Raw genomic sequence first — 18,293 nt, forward strand, 5'->3', positions numbered from 1 at the left:
GCAAGAAAAATACAGAACACGGCGTTTAACTTTCGCGCCGCAGTTTCCTAACTGTACAACGTTGCACTCCTGCCATTGGCTGATCGCCACGCACACCCTCTGCGTGGCCCCGCCCGATATCGCTTCTAAAAACGCACGTCGTATATAACAAAAAACATTAAAATACTGAAAAACAGCAAAATGGCTGTTATTTCTTCACATAAATGTATTTCCTGAACGTTCAAACTTAATAACCTCTTTTGATTATTTTTGACGAATTATTGTTACATTTTCAACACACTTTCGTGTGCTCCAAAAAAAATTCAAAGCAACTATCAAAATTAAGTAAATTCTTTAAATTGATTGATTGATTTGGTGATTTAAGTCTACTTTATGCACAGTAAGGCTAACCGGGACTGGACTTACGGTTTAAAATGGGATCCTAACCACTCTGTGCCTGTACCGCCTGGTTACAAGGCGCCATCAGGGAGGGCCAGTTCCTATCTTCTTGTGGAAGGATTTAACCTGAGAATTGTGAATGATTTGTTTGAATTACGTTATTTTAAGTCACTTTACTGCCACTTTTGGCTAATCGCAACGTTGAGGATGAGTGACGATGTGATGAAGCGACAACACAAAGAACATTCATGCCCAAGTCGGGATTCAAACTTTTGGGATCTCTGGTATCGTATCCCCCTGTGCTAACCACTCTGCCATGGAGGTCGAGGAGAGTTGTGAATGACGCTTCTTGGTACAGATTTTACAATTTTTGGCATTGTTCCATCAAATTTATTGACAGTTTAAGCAAGTATAGTTTAAGAACACGTAAGGAGGCCAATTTCACAGTAATTTAATGTTGTCGGCTATTTTAACGCTCCACGCAAAAATACACACGTGTTGCTGGTTACAATTTTTCAAGTACAGGTGTAGAGGTAACAGTAATTTAACATTTCTAAGTTTTGTCTTTCAGTAATCTATAACTTCCCCTTACTTCCTTTCATTTGTAACCACAAGATTTATTAGGTATAAATATTCGGGCGTTAAATTAAGATGATAATATGCTCGGCCGGATATTAAAACATTGTGAGTTCAAAAAGTCATTTTGCAAGATCTTTGTAGAATGGACTTGGTCCATGGCGAAGTAGTTGATCCATATGGGTCAACGTACAGCTTATCGTCTCTGTTAATAGCACTGGAAGCCATGAGTTTGTATGTCTCACAGATGTCTTTGAATAATTTCAGCATGCTGATTCCAAAAATGAAATCCATTTCTACCCATCTTGTCTAGATTTTTCAGAAAACAGCAATATATTAACTACCTTAATTTCACAAAAAAAATGTAGTTCCAGTAATTCCCCAATAGATGGATCTGTACAGATGGTGGTAAAATACTGAATTTCTACAACACAAATCCTTAAATTTTTAACCATAAATGCATATAGAATTGTATGAAATTAATCCACCTTCTACTCTCACGTGACATATTGACATGGAAATTGTATGAACTTTGCTTAAGTAGTTTTATTTTCGAAATCCCACATCAAAATTAATTTCACAAAATGCCCAATGCTCAATGTCATAATATGGCGGGTTGCTTGAACTTAGTGACGTGGAGAAAAATCCTGACATAGGGGAACATCCTGACGTGATGGGAAGACATTGATGTCATTTCCGTGATCAGAACTCAAAACACTTGCAGAAACACCTATTGATTTGAAAATATCTTAATTTCTTTCTCAAAATATCGACCAGTGTAATTTTATTTACTTATTTGGTTTTATTTTCCATCTCAATGTTAAATCCAAGCTTACCAATACAATAGGTTTATTTTCATAATTAAATTTGGAACTGTCCATGTAATAACATAAACGCTGTATACATTATCCATATGCTTTATGATGAGTAGGACACGGATAGTTATGCACTTAAAGAGTACCTAAAATATGCATGCAAATATGCACTAAAAAGGCGCAATATGTGCAAATAAATATGAACTTTAGAAAAAGTAAAGTTGAACGAAATTATCTTTGCGATGTTGGCAGTGTGACGTATACCAAACATTACAGCAGATGACGCTCGATAATAGAAAAGTTATTTTTTAACTTTTTAAAACTTCGCCTCCCAGTTTATAGAAAATTAAACTGAAACTATTTTTTGTTTCTTCTGCGCTATCAGTTTCCTTATAACAAGCATTTTTTATATAATATTAAGGACTTCTTCTTAATACGGAATTTTATTTCCTTCAGATTGCTTCTTGTTCTCCCTTTTTGAAAATGCAACAATCATTATACCAATGATAATACGTATAACAATAAGTCAATCCGCAGAATCTGATATTTTACAAAGTCAATTATCCTATTGGGAGATATATTCATAAGCACAATCTCTATTTAGGGAAGGGAGGAGGGAGCAAAGTCCTAGATAAAAGTTCAGTCCTGGAAAAATATGTATTCCATCCCGTTTTTATTTACAAATGTATTGATGCGTACAAAACATTTGCGTACCTATGCAAATTTAGTGTAATATTAGGGGTAATTATATTCATGTCATACTCCAGAAACGGAACACGTATTTTCTCCTTGTAGAGGAAGCCGCTTCTAAAAAAATATTCACAACATTTTATAAACTAAAAGTCTCATTGCACATAAAGTGGTAAATTGAATGTCCACATATGTACAAATATTGGATAGCATATAAAACACTGTTGGCCTAACATTAAAAAGAACTTTGCAGGCTTAGGAAAAATATCCTGTCATACAATGTTAGTCTTAATTCAGTTGATACTAAACACCTCCACTTTGTCACAGACACGAGATATATTATGGGTGTAACTAGCTCTCTCTTACCCCCTAAAGAAAAACACACAGCGACGTCCGTTGAACCGTGGAAACTGCGGGCTGTCACTGCGAGTCAGTGCCTGCAGTGTTGCCACGTTCTATGTACATCTTTACTCCACTGAATAAAAATCTGTATAAAATCAGTTTCGCAATGTGAACTGACAATGATAATGGATTTTAGAAACAGTTCACAACAAGACCAAGATGATATTTGTCAGACTAGCCAATACTATGAAAAAGTTGTTTCGCAGAATTGATAAGATTGTTTTTTCGACAAATTTTAAAATTCTGAAAAATATGAATTGTCTTTGTCTTTTATAGCATTTTTAAAGAGACCGACAGTTTTGAAAACTAAAAAAAAGCCTTTTTCTTTGTTCTCACGACGATAGAAAGGAACAGTCGATAAACAATTTGGTTAGCATAGATTGACGCAGAGTTGAATAAGCTAAATTTTGATGTAACTCATTTTTATGTAGGTCTACTGGTTAATTTTTAATTGGAGGCCAAACTAGAGTATCTATATAATTTTTAATCCGACAGAAGATGCAGATGGTAAATTGTCATTTTGCACTAAACATTACAACAGATGGCTCTCGCGTAAATCAAAGTTATTTTGTTAACTCTCTTAAAATTCCCAATCTGAAATTAAAGAAAAATAAAACCAAACTACTTTTATATCTTCTGCACTATCAATGTTCTTACAATAAGCATTTCTATTATTAATATTATTTTCCATGATACAAAACTTCACTTTATCCACATGTATGTTTTTGTTTTTTCGAAATACATTATAGTAATCCCTGGTAAGTAAAATTCTTTCTCAAAATCTGCACATCGTGAGGTCAATAATGCTTCAAGATAAATAATATAAGGTAGGTCGATAAGAACTGGCGTCATCAGAAATAGGCAAGACTTCCAATTAACGTTGACAATCTCATAAATGGTCCTGAAGAGAGAGGGAGAAAACTCGACAAGACTTCGGTTGCATTGTAAACAAACGCAAACCTCCTTGAGAATGTCTAAAAGTCCCAAAGGACTAAAAGTAGCTCATTGCCAACATGGCGAACCTCTAAATTTCGAGATTGGTTCAGCTTCATTATTTCCCCGTCCGCAAGCAATTTCATGCGGCATTTCAGGTCAAACGAAAATTAGGGACCAATTAACAGTCCACGTGAAGAGAAGGTCAAGTGTGATAATGTTTTAAGGCCGTTCCGTACGGTTACGCAAAAAAGAAGAAATAATGACGCAATTAGCTTTGCGAGTTTTGTGCAATTAAACAAACAAAACGGGCTAGAAAGGAAAAGAAGATACAAAACGAAAACTCAAGACCAATCTCCTGTTAGAAATTTGCTGCCGTGTAGTTTATACGGGTTTATCCGTCCGGTCGAAACCGTGCTCTGTGGTGCAGTGGTTAGAGTTACGGGTTGCTCTGTTCGAATCCAGGGAAAGGATTTGGTTATGCTTTTTCTCGTCCGTATCATGATTACGTCATTCATCGGTATTGTCGCAAATACAGCGTGTACGAGGGTCACTATTTATATTTTGAGCCTAACAATGAAAAAACAGGAATTTGGCATTGAAAACTGCTTTATTGTTTTTCGAAGTATTCTCCTTTATGGTCAATACACTTTTGCATTCGTTCGAACCATTTGTCAAAGCAGTTTTTCCAATCTTCTTGAGACACCTGCATAATATGGTTTTTGAACGCATCAACGGCATCTTCCGCCGACGAAAATCGTGGTCCACGCAATTTATTCTTGACATTCTGGAACAAGAAGAAGTCATTGGGTGCCAAATCAGGACTGTACGGCGGATGATCCATCAATTCGATTTTTTGACTGTTCATAAAGTCGGTTGTTGGACGAGATGAGTGACAGCTGGCATTGTCTTGATGAAGAATGATCCGACGGCGTTTGTTTGTTTTCCGTATTTGACCGAAGACCTCTGGCAAACAAATTGTTGTGTACCATTCAGAGTTGACCGTTCTACGCTCCTCTAAAGGCACAGTTGCCACATGACCAGGTTTCCCGAAAAAACAGGCGACCATTTGTTTCGATGTGCTTCGAGCGCGAACAACTTTTGTTGCATTGGGTTCATCTTGAAACACCCATGTAGTCGACTGCTGTTTACGTTCCGGCTCATATGCATATATCCATGATTCGTCACCTGTTACAATCTTATCAATCTTTTGAAGCACCACGATTGTATTTATTGAGCATTTGTTGAAGCGTGCGTGGTGCGTTTCGCAACTCCGTGTTGAGCATGCGGTGCAGTGTCACGTTTCAAACTCGTCCAGATGGAAGCGAATCAACCTTTGTAGCTTGTGCTTTTCAGGTCTTGATTGTGTTGGTGTTTTCAGTCCACTTTATCCACAGTAAGGCTAATTAGGACAGGCCCTACAGTTTAAAGTGGAACCAGAACCACTATGTGCCTCCACCGGGCATCTAGGCAACTACGCTACCACTACGGCATCGGGGAGGCTTTTTTCAGGTCTTGTCTAAAGTGCTAGCACATGTTCACAAATGTATTTCAGTATTTGTTGAGTTTTTGTTTCTAAGTCTACTTTATGCACAGATAGGCTAATCGGTACTAAAAAGTTAAAGCCATGAAAATAGTCCGCTCAAGGTCACACCGTCCACCTACAGTGTTGCCAATAAGCAACAATTTCAACCGCCGAAATCAACCGCATACGTACAAAGTGCCGACTGAGCAGCTTAGAAGAAGCGTGGCAACCCTGGAGGGACAGGGGTGTGGAGGAGGCAAGGGAAAGCTCCAACCTTGACTGCATTGTCTTTGTGTAGAGAGCTATACACCTACAGTTTAAAGTTATGGAGCCGTCATTTTGTTGTATCTTGCTTTCGTTTTTGCCATTTGACGTTATCATGTTTATTAATTGCCACCATAGGTCAATAAAATAGGTTACGCAATGACGTAAGAACGAAGCCTCTTATAGTACACGGGTTTACTTCGTTAACGTCGAAGAACTAAAGAAAGCCGCCGCCACGAACGTAGATGAAGATAAATAGCTGGAGAGTTGTTTTCGTCCAATCACACTCAACCTTCAGCCAATGGACACAGCTGTCATTCTGCTCGTCTACTCCACGTGGAGTCTCAGTCACATGACCGTGGATACGCTGTTGCCGTACTTTGCAACTTCAATGTGGAGACCGTGGGAAGGTGCTTGTGCGCGGAGGGACAAGGTGGTGAAGAGTAGATGTGTGGCAACCAGTGATGTGCGTCTACGCGTAAACAACGATAGTCTACATTCTACACGTAGACTATTTTATACACGTAGATTACATAATCTATGTAAACAACATGGCGAAAGGTGATAACTTAGCGGAGGGCGCAGTGGAATTAAAAGAAAATCATACTGCCTATCAGTTGCCGATGTGTGAGGAGAATTTTTCATACTCTTTCTTCCAAATTCGAACAATTTCTTACCTAGGAAGAAACCCAATATAGAAATATTCTAGTGTTTTATGGGGAAAAGACCACTTTTGCTTCACGACTGCCATCTGTTGTTGTTTTTTGCATACTATTTAACTTTTTCCATAGTTGATAATAGAAGAGAAGAGGAATTTTGTTGTAAATGGGATTCTTTTCATTTCGTTAGAAACCAATATAGTTGATAATGTCACTTTCCTTTCATAAAACCCTTGAAAATTAATTTTAATACACTTTAGATTGTCTACGTAGTCTATGTAAACTACAACCCAATGTAATCTACGCGTAGATTACGTGTAGACAACGCATGTAGACGTAAACTTATAGTCTACGACACATCACTGGTGGCAACACTTTGCGTTGAATGTGATTGTTGCAGCTGGTGGGCGCGCTCGGTGAACTTCAAAGCGAGCCGGTCGTTAACGTAGCTAGCGCGTCGACCTCGCATCCTTTCACGCAGCGCATTTTGGATTCTGACACAGGAAGGGGAAGTGGTATTTCCTCCAGGTGTCCGAGCAACCACGATATGGAGGGGAAGGCTAAGTACATTCCATATTGTTCCGAACTTGCACTCAGTACTCACATAATTATGTTTAGTTCCTCAACTTTCTCTTCCATACTACGTGGAGAAGTGATTTCCTAGTGAAGCATTGTTCATTTGATTATCTTTAAAAGCAGGAGACACATTTAGTATATTATTTGTTCGGCTTAATGAATATCAATAAAGCTGGGAAATTGAGAAGAAAGAGTGTATTTCTTTCAGCAAATTCATGTAAAAAACTATATATAGCTATGTAGTCTTATGGTACATGCACATGTAAATAAACTCGCATCTATAAATTCACAAAGCATAACTGCCTCATAGCAATTTAAGTAGACCTTCCACTGTGCGTAACTACAGGTTCGTCTGCATGAAACAAGACAGTTTAACATGCATAATTGGAATCTGAAGCACTATGTCCCTCAATTGGGTATCACACACAAAAATGTCTATACTCGGCAGAACAAAAAAAATGATACCTGCCAGGGATGTTTTTATCCCCACCAAAGTAAATTTAACCGATGGCTTATATTATATCATTTGTAAATTAAACTTTAAAACAAGTGCATCGTACTTGGCGTCTGAGGTTCTCTTTTTAAATCGCCCATTGTTTATTTGTTTACTGGCCTCCCCGATGGCGCAGTGGTAGCGTTATCGCCTTGTAATCAAGGGGTCCCGGGTTCGATACCCGGTGGAGGCACATGGCACAGTGGTTCGGATCCCACTTTAAACCGTAGGTCCAGTCCCGATTAGCCTTACTGTGCATAAAGTGGACTTAAAACACCAATCTCTGTATCTCTCTCTCTCTTTATTTGTTTACTAGCTGATTACCCGGCGTTGCCCGGGTATTTATTTATCCCAATCTTCTATTAGACAGGAAAATAATTAATTCTAACTATAGTGTAAAATGTAAGTAATTTTATTTACAGGTATTTAACCTTTAGACCGCCGAGCGGGTTTTCGAAAGTAACCTCTCTCTGGCCGCCGCCTTCGGGCGCGATTTTTAAATTTTACACTTATTTCAGAAAAACGTTATATCTCGGAGACTATTTAAGCAATTTACTTCGAGTAACTTTTGTTTTTCAGCTAGAACATCAGGGTATGCAACCGTGCAGGAATCAAAACGCCAAAGTCAATAACAGGGGTTGGGTGGGCCGCGGCCCACATCTTTCAATGAAAAAATTCATAAAGGTAGTGAGTTTTTTCACATATTCGATAATGTAATGCACCCGGGAACATGAAATGACTTTTATTCGGTTGAAATGGACCATGCTTTGAAAATAAGGCTAAATTTTGCCTCCCCTTCCCAAAATAGCGGGAAAAGCTTCCCATTTTTATGATTTTGTCATTGTAAGTTGAGAGCCGCGGCCCACCTAACCATTCTTATGGCTTTGTCGTTTTATTTCCTGCACGGTTGGATGCTCTGATATTCTAGCTGCAAAACAAAAGTTACCCGAAGTAGATTGCTCAAATAGTCTACGAGTTATAACACTTTTTGTCAAGTAAGTGTACAAATTTAAAATTCCCGCCATCTTCCATACGTAACTTTGGAGTCGGGGGGAGGGGGTCCTGGGTGGGTGGGTTTTCTTCAACATAACATTTCAACTCAACATCTGTCAGTTTACAACCTCACATACAAGTATTAAGGTCCGAAAAGCACATGAACTTTTCAATCAGCATGATGGTCCATCAGTGGACCATCGGAGGACTACGCCTATATTTGCGATGGTCCACTGGTGGACCATTGGCCGACTAAAGGTTAAAAGTACAAGTGCAGTATTCAAATTATTAAGTAAAATCTTTTACAAATTCACTATAATATTGATTAAACCTGATTATAAACAACATTTTTAGTTTCACCTTCAGGAGCAAGAATAAACAAATTATTTGGTGAACCCACCATTGAGCAAGCAACATAAAATTGTCCGTCGGAGAAACATGGCGATCTTAAATCCACTCCAAAGTACTTAATAGACTGCCCTTGTGACTTGTTGATCGTGATTGAAAAAGCAAGTATCCATCTTAGCGACCCCGAAAACTATGGATTCCACGCTAACATTGGTCGTTTTCGATTATTTTTACTTGTCACCCCCTTCCCACCCTTACCTCTATGGGTGCCAGGGGTGTCTTACCCCCACAGTATGTATTTCCAGTTTACAAGTGATACGCGTACCAAGTTTGGTTGAAATTGCTCCAGGCATTCGAGAGTTACGCCGGAATACACATACACACTCTCACACATACATACATACATTTTTTATATTGAAAGAAATTAATATATAATAAAATAATAATAATAATAATAATAAAAGATATAAAGATTGCTGTCGGGTGCAGATGTTTTACAGAAAGTTTCCAGAGTAACGCCCTTGCTCATTATTCTTAGGGCGTACGTAGATCACATTTCTTATCGAACGCCGTCATGAGTTGAACGCGCAGGTCAAGTTTTCGCGCTTTTACTAGTTCAAGAGCTCTTTTTGTGTATGGGTCTTATTAGAATGTAAATGTACTGGGTTTCTAAATTAAGTCTAAATGTTACCATAAGATTTAATGTCTAGGTACTTAGAACTGGAAAGCAATAGTAGAGTTTACTAACTAGTAATATATACAAATTTGCATACCTAAAACAACCCACTCGGAACAGAAATCACAAAGAGCACACCGAATAGGCATCGCCCCAAAGCAAAGAGCTTAATTCGCAAACTGCCGAGACCTCTTGATTACAAGGCGATTACGATACAACTATGCAATCGGAAAGGGCCACAAATGTCAAACGGTGTCCCAATCAGAGCGACGGATTTAATATGCTTAAGAAAATACTGTATATTTACAAAATGAGAATTTTTTTTTACATCACTACAACGGGTAAATGTTCCGATTTAAGAATGAAAGATGACAGCCGGCATACGACCCCTGACTAGATCGACAGCGCGGTGGTTTAATGTCTGCTGTCGAAGCTGTTTCCTCAAATTTTTTGATCAACTTGCGAAATGTACTCTCTCACTGGGCGCTCTTTCACGTCCAAGGATTGAACGAAGCTTCTAACACTCGCCATGTTTGTAATGATTTTTCTCTGTCAAAACTCGTTATTCCTTTGTTTAACGCTCCATGTCAACTAAGCTGCAACAATCACTGATAAAGGAACTTGTAAGAACAGTGTTACCAACATGTCTTGTGGTTGGGTTGGTAACACTGTTCTTACAAGTTCCTTTATCAGTGATTGTTGCAGCTTAGTTGACATGGAGCGTTAAACAAAGGAATAACGAGTTTTGATAGAGAAGAAAAATTGTCATTTTGTAATTTTGTAAATATACAGTATTTTCTTAAGCAAGCTAAATCCGTCGCTCTTATTGGGACACCCTTCTTATTTCTCTAAATTATTTCCCTGGTTATCCATAACATCCGTTACCCCACCTTAGGAATAGCTCTGAACAAACTGTCCTAGAGAAAGAGAGGGGGGAGAGGGAGAAGGAGAGGGAGAGAGAGAGAGGGAGGGAGAGAGAGAGGGAGAGAGGGAGAAGGAGAGAGAGGGGAGAGAGAGGGAGAGAGAGAGGGAGAAAGAGAGGGGGTGAGAGGGAAAGAGTGAGTCTGAAATCAAAATTCTGCCGCCATGCTTCCGCGCCAAAAAGTAAACCTTGGTCTGCCGTGTTCAATCAGACTCGCGGTTACTTCCAGTCAATGTGTTCCCACAGGTACACAGTGGGAGTCAGATACTGCTCCATTTGCCGCCCGTTGTGGTACCTGAGAGACAAAAACATCTGCCACGAGCGAATGACATTTTCACTCGCCAAGATTCCAACCCTTCTACCTCCCGTCCCCCCCTTTTTTGAAACTGCGGTCTCATTTGCATAACAAAGATTCGTCTGAGGTTCCCATCGCCTTAGTATTCCAGTGACACAATTCCATTTTCTCTCTTTCTCTGCCTACCTTTGGCTTTTCCTGTCAACTTTCCTTATTGAAGTTCTTCGGCGCAAAACTTGGAGACACCTTGGCTGAAAAAGAGGGGAACTTGAACGTTGTTCGCCATCTTTGTGGAATGATGACGCAGGAAGAAAGTCAATCCTACCATCTTCCTCTTACTCCATTCCACCAGTCATTTTGAGAGAATAATTCAATCATGCATATGCAAAATCAGTTTAATCAAATGAGTGAGAATTTCCAAGAAAATTCACTTAACTTTACTCCCCCCGATGGTATCATGGTGCTGATTACGAAATGAATGTGCTTCTTGGACCTTCATACTCTTATGTTTGGGTGGAATCTCTGACACAGGTCTGGAGAAAGCCTGGGAAATTCACATTGATGACCAACCGTCCCCCCTCTCCCCCCCCCCCCATCGCAACATAACCATGCCACATTTTCCGAACAGAGTTTCACATTCTGGCTCATTATTCAACTTGTATGGCACCCAGAAACAAGAACCATGTTTCATTTTCTTTGGAAACGTACATTATTTGAAGAGAATACTAAGGTTTGCGTCTTCTCCCCAAAATAGCGGGAGAAGAGAAAAAAAAAGGTAAAAAGGTAAAGTGTTCCCCTGTGCTTTGCACCACGCCATGAAGGCGTATAGGGGGTGTGGGGGTAACGCCCCACACTTTCTTGATCCGGTCGTGGATGGGGGTGATGTGATCAGTATCACGCCCCTGACCGCCTTTACCCCCCAGGGTTTCCCCCAGGTACCCATGTTATTCGACGCTGGGTAGGCGCCGGGGCCGCTTCCACCGTTAGAAAAGTTCCCGGATTTGAACCGGCCGCGGATCGAACCCGGGACCTTTAGCATGGTAGTCAGACGCGTTACCGACTGAGCCACCGCGGCAGCGGGAGAAGAGAAAACTTCAGATTTTTATGGTTTTTTTCATTGAAATTCGGGGGTCGCGCCCGCCAAGTCCCCTTCCTCGGTCCGGCGTTCCGAATTGTACACGGTTGCATGCTCTGATGTTTTATCTGAAAACCAAAACTTATCCGAAGTAGATTGCTCTCATATTTCCCGAGTTATAACAATTTTCCTCCAAAAATGCAAATTACCTATTTTTCGTAAAAAAAAAAAATCACGTTTTGGCTTATTATTCAACTTGTATGGAGCCCAAGAACATGAAACATGTTTCATTCTCTTGAGATATGTCCATTCTTTGAAAGGAATACTAAAGTTTGCGCCCTCTTCCCAAAATAGCGGGGAAAGAAGGGGCAAACTCCAGATTTTTGTTTTTTCCATTGAAATTCGGGGGTCATGCTCCCCCAAACTGCCTTCCTCGGTCCGATGTCCTAAATTGCACACGGTTACATGCGCTGATGTTGTAGCTGAAAACAAAAGTTATCCGAAGTAGATTGCTCCCAGAGTGCCAGAGTTATAACAATTTTCCTCCAAAGCGTGTTCGAATTTAAAATTCCCGCCGGGAAGCCTGGTTAAGGTTAAGACACCCAATCGGTGGAACTTATCTACGAAATAAAGATAATAAGTGCATTGAATGCTCTAAGTTACTTATATGGCCTCCTTTTTGCACCAACATGGAACACAAATCTCGCCTTTCTATGCAAAACGACGCATGTACAAAACTTCCACCAATGTTGACATGCCTAACCTACTCACGTATTCATTCTTTGTGGAGACATGGTAAAGTTAGGTTAAGTTCCTCGGTCACTTTACACCATGCCATAAAGGGTTTCGTGTTTTTCTTTCTTTCTTTTTTTCAGAATGCTCTCAAAAGTTGCAAGTGACAGAAAATTTCTAGAAGGGAGAGTCAACAACCCTTAATTTGTTTTTGTTTTTATGCGAGATTTCTGAATGTAGGGTTGCACAAGTTTGCTTCATTCTAGCACAGACCTATTGCTGGTCTATATATATTTTCAACTTTGAGTTAGTGCCTGTATACCTTAAGAAGAATAAGTCTTTGGGGTCCACGTGCAGTCACTTATGAGCTACCGCGAAGGCCTTTCCACCTATCTGCCTGCGAACTGAGGCCATTGTCGAACTTTCTCCTCCATTAGTAAACTTGCTGGTATGTTAAGCATGCACAGAGATATTGAATTTTCATTTGCCGAGAAATTTCTGTAAGTTCTAGGCTGACAGAAGGCTACCAACCACTCCTCTTCATTGGTGCAAGTGTGTACAGGAGGCGCCATCTTTAAAATGACAAAAATAGCGTTTCGAAGCTCACTTGATCAGTGCTGCAGCCTTGAGGTTCTTTTGTAAATAACAGTTGATACCTCATGTAAATTTGAGCTGTATACAGTCTGCCCTACAATTCTTATTGGGCTTCTAAAGTTTTCATTTCACTCTTCTAGCATTTCTTTTTCGTTACTTTCCTCTAACGCCAGTTGAGTTAGAAAAACTCTTCAACATTGTAGTTTGTAACAATCGGCAGACGCTTTGTAGCAGAGCATCCAACACCACATAACCCCTGACCTTGATCCGAGCATTGTTTGAGAGCTAGACGTCAATCAGCGACGACCGATTCTTGGGGACTAGAAACTCACTTGAATTTGTATTCAATGTGTGTACAGTGATGTTCCGTAGACTATAAGTTTACGTCTACATGCGTTGTCTACAAGTAATCTACGCGTAGATTACATTGGGTTGTAGTTTACATAGACTACGTAGACAATCTAAAGTGCATTAAAATTAATTTTCAAGGGTTTCATGAAGGGAATGTGGCATTTTCAACTGTATTGGTTCCTAATGAACTGAAAAGAATCCTATTTACAACAAAATTTATCTTCTCTTCTATTATCAACTAAGGAAGAAGATAAATAGTATGCAAAAGAAACAACAGATGGCAGAAGTGAGGCAAAATTAGTCTTTATTCCATAAAACACTGGTATATTTCCTATCTTAGGTTATTTCCTAGATGAGAAATTGTTGGAATTTGGAAGGGAGCGTATGACAAGTTCTTCTCACACATCAGCAACTGATACGCAGTATAATTTTCTTTTAATTCCACGGCGCCCTTTGCTAAGTTATCACCTTTCGCCATGTTGTTTACATAGATTACGTCATCTACGTGTATAAAATAGTCTACGTGTAGAATGTAGACTATCGTTGTTTACGCGTAGACGCACATCACTGTGTGTGTATCAAAGAATACCGAGTATGGCATTTTTAATCATATCGACATGTACAAAATGGCGGCAAGCGCACGCAATCAAACTCTATTTTTTGACACCGCTTGTAACTTGCAGGATATATACCTTCTGAAAACGGATTGGAGGCATCTTTTGAAATAGCAAACACTTCATGGGAAGGAGAAAGTAGACTAAGTGATCTTTAAGTGATTTTCATAAACATAAGCAAAAAACCACTATTAACATCTACGCCCAAATCAAAATCTGCTGTACTGCGTTTACAGGAAAATAATGTCTGCGAGAGATGCGATATTTATGCTCACTATTTCGACATATCCGATGAAAGCACACCCTACTTGCTCTTAAAACATATAAAGGGCCTTAGTTGTTCGTAATCTTGTCTCTTATGTGGAAAGTATCATTTCAGCATTTCAGATTAAACCATACGTTTTCAGCTTCCGAGCTGTTCCCGAACTTCTTACGAAAATACGGGACTGTAGATGCTTATTGATAATTCTCTATAATCTGACATATTTTGCAAGCCAAATTAACCATTCACTTGCTCTCCACCTAGACTTATTAAAATTACTTTACAAGATAATCAGGACTGTTTTTTACATCATTTGGCCACATTTCCGACACGAAAGCCTTCACAATAGTATATTTTACGAAACAAAGAAGGTTGTACTACACTTGAGAAGGCTTATGGCATTTGAAAAATATACAAGAACAACTACATATATAAAAAAGGATGTATTTGTGTGTGTGTGTGTGTGGGCGTATGTGCGTGTGTATGTTTGTTCCTGCATAACTCTCGAACGCCTGGAACGATTTCAACCAAACTTTGTACGCGTATAACTTGCAACCTCCACAGAAATACTGTGGGGGTAAGAGACCTCTGTCAACCCTGGGGGTGGGGCTGGGAGGGGGGTGACATAAAAATAATCGAAACCGACCGATATTAGTGTGGAATAAATCGTTTTCTGGGTCGCCAAGATGAATAGTGACACTCCGAATGTCGTTCAACTCCAAGTTCGTCACCTGTCGGGATGGGGGTAAGAGACGGTGAAAAATAAAATGTCAAAAATGACCTCGATTAGTGTCGACTCCATAGTTTTCGGAGTCTCTAAGCTAATTGGTGACATCCACGATGACCAAACTTTATACACATACAGTATGACTTACGATCTGGAAAGAAATACTGTGTGGATACGACACCCCTGGCACCCATAGGGGTAAGGTGGGAAGGGGGTGACATGTAAAACGATATTAGTGTGGAATCCATAGTTTTCGGGGTAGCTAAGATAAATAGTGACACTCCCAATTCCATTCAACTCCAAGTTAATTTACACTATAGTTGGAATTCATTATATTTCTGTCTAATAGGACGTTAAGAAAAACAAATACCCGGGAAACACCGGGTAATCAGCTAGTTTTTTTTTTTTTTTTGATAATAAACAAGCTTATTCAACGAAACTTACCTTGAATTTAGCCAGTTTTCACTACATACATCCACCATGAAATCTTCCTCATAATCGATACTAATATGTTCTCCAGTCTTACACCTCGAACACACAGCTGCAATCACAGACGTCTAAATAACAGACTGGAAACGTGGGTCAACTTGAAGTCAAACATTTCAAAGCCCAGGGATACTATCATGGGTGCGTGCATACCTTTATATTTCCAACATCTATTTTGAAGATTGCGAGTCATTGCACCACACAAGATTGCAATTATTCAGTTTGAAAAAAAGGATATAACTCTACATATTCAACTCCAGAAGTGAGAACAAATAATTTCTTCATAAATATGAAAACAATAACAAGCTATAATGTGCAGCTTAGGCCTTGAGCCAGGCAAGTTCTCGGTACCACTCGGGGGGACGGGTTCTAATGTAATTTTTTGGTAAGGTTGGGATACCTAGACATGGAAAATATGTGATAGCATGTCGTAACTCTTTGCCTTCTGTGTGTTATATCACTCCACTTCCCAGATACCTTGATGTAAATGGAAAGTTTTGATAATTTTTAATATTTTGGCTATTAGAAATAACAATTACAGTAATTCTGATTTAAATTAATAATAATGATGATAATAATTTAAGATTATAATAATTACACTAATTAAAATATGAGAATATTTTAATAATTTAATTGACAATTTGAATGCGATTTAACACCATTATATGATTCAATTGGCTATTTACCCATCATTAATCTGAATTAACAACTGAAGTGCGCAGCTGTGAGAATGACAGTAGCAGTCCAAGGACAGTGTGACAGTCCATTGAGGAACGTGGGCAAGTGGTACAATGCCTCTAAAATGCCATTTACCTGAATCAATGGCGTGGAGAGTCTTAGGAAGGATGGAAGCTGGGCAGACAGCGAGAGGTATCTGCAGTCCTTGGAGTGTCTCGAAGTGCCATTTCTCGCCTGAAGATTCGGTTCCAAACAACGGAAAATGTGCGACGAAGGCAAGGTCAAGGCCGACCGCGAACAACAACAGCAAGAGGCAACGGGTACCTCTTGTTAACAACCGATTGGAACAGACAACAGAATGCAACGAAACTACAACATGCCTTTCTCACAGCAAATGGGCGCAGGTGTCATCTCAAACTGTCTGGAATCGCCTTCTCAAAGATGGCCTATATGCATATACACTCATGGTGTGTGTTCCATCACTGTGCAGCTTTCAGTTCGTAGAAACGTGGCTGAGGAACATCGCAATTGGGGCCACAATGAATGGAGTTGAGTGGTGTTCTCCGATGAGTCGCGGTTCAGCCTCCAGCCTTACAATAGAAGTGCCTAATATGTGAACACACACTATAACCTTGCTTTTGTGCAAGAAACATTCTAAAATGTAGGTGGTGGTCTGATGGTGTGGACTGATATTAAGATCGTGAAACGTACGGACCTCCACGTCATCCAAAATGGCAGTTTGACGGTCCTTAGATATGGGGAGGAGAACCTACCGGAATCAGCGGAGTTAACCGGAATCGAACTCAATCTTTGTTATCTCCCGGAATGACGAAAGTTAGTTTTATTTTATTTTGGTATGCATGTTGCTGAGTGGAGAAATCCGTTATTGCAAACCAAATAATTAAAGTTCACAATACTATTACGAATATTGTAGAAGAAAATGAGTCATTGTTGAGGCTAAATAAATGGGAGGGAAAGATATAGGACGTTTAAACACATTGTTGCTTCAAAGGGTCTTCTACACAAGGCATTGTTGCGTCAATGTCTCGAGATCACGTAAAAAACTTAAATAGAAATACACACCTCTTGGCTGTGCATAAATTGAAAATAGAGCTTACTGGATCGGTGGTCAAGTACGTTAAGTGATTGACTGGCTACCAAAGTTCCTGGGTTTGAATCCCGGCGGAGTATGAACGTTCTTTGTGGCTGTCACTTTTTACGCAGAAATTAACGTCTCACTTATATCTCTATTTATGTACACAATTTATTTTACATACCTCCCCTACTCCGTACATCTTTACGTTACAATCCAATAACAACTGCTCCCGGCTACCTTTTGCCCCATAACAGAGAAATGCACTTAACAGTACTTCACTCTACAGCAGTGATGTGCCGTAGACTATACGTTTACGTCTACATGCGTTGTCTACACGTAATCTACGCGTAGATTACATTGGGTTGTAGTTTACATAGACTACGTAGACAATCTAAAGTGCATTAAAATTAACTTTGAAGGGTTTCATGAAAGGAAAGTGACATTTTCATCTATATTGGTTCCAAACAAAATGAAAAGGAGCCTATTTACAACAAAATTTCTCTTCTCTTCTATCATCAACTAAGGAAGAAGATAAATAGTATGCAAAAAAACAACAGATGGCAGTCGTGAGGCAAGAGTGGTCTTTTCCCCATAAAACACTAGAATATTTCCTATATTAGGTTTCTTCCTAGGTGAGAAATTGTTCGAATTTGGAAGGAAGAGTATGAAAAGTTCCCTTCACACATCAGCAACTGATACGCAATATAATTTTATTTTAATTCCACGGCGCCCTTTGTTAAGTTATCTCCTTTTGCCATGTTGTTTACATAGGGTAACCGGCTACAATAACGCCATGGATGCAATAACGCCGTTTGATTTTCAACTATTTTCTACAGGAAGACAAAGCAGGTGGCAGCACTCTGCAACATGCCTTTGTGTAGAGGAAAGGTTGTTGTTGCTAGACACCGATAATTGTCGTTCTGTTCAATGTGTGTTTTGTTTTGTTCTTCTTTAGGGAAAACGCTAACAGGATTTCAACAACGGAAACGTAAGTGAAGTTTTTTTGTTTCCTTGTACTACATATCGCTAGGCAGGCATGCTTATCAGAGTTTTTGTAGAGATTTTTTCTGGAATACAGTGTTCCATGAGGAGTGTATTTACCATGTTCTTACGAGCTTCATGTTTAGCAGGGA

Source organism: Lepisma saccharinum, chromosome 20 (assembly GCF_977018435.1).
Source record: "Lepisma saccharinum chromosome 20, izLepSacc3.1, whole genome shotgun sequence".
Taxonomy (NCBI): domain Eukaryota; kingdom Metazoa; phylum Arthropoda; class Insecta; order Zygentoma; family Lepismatidae; genus Lepisma; species Lepisma saccharinum.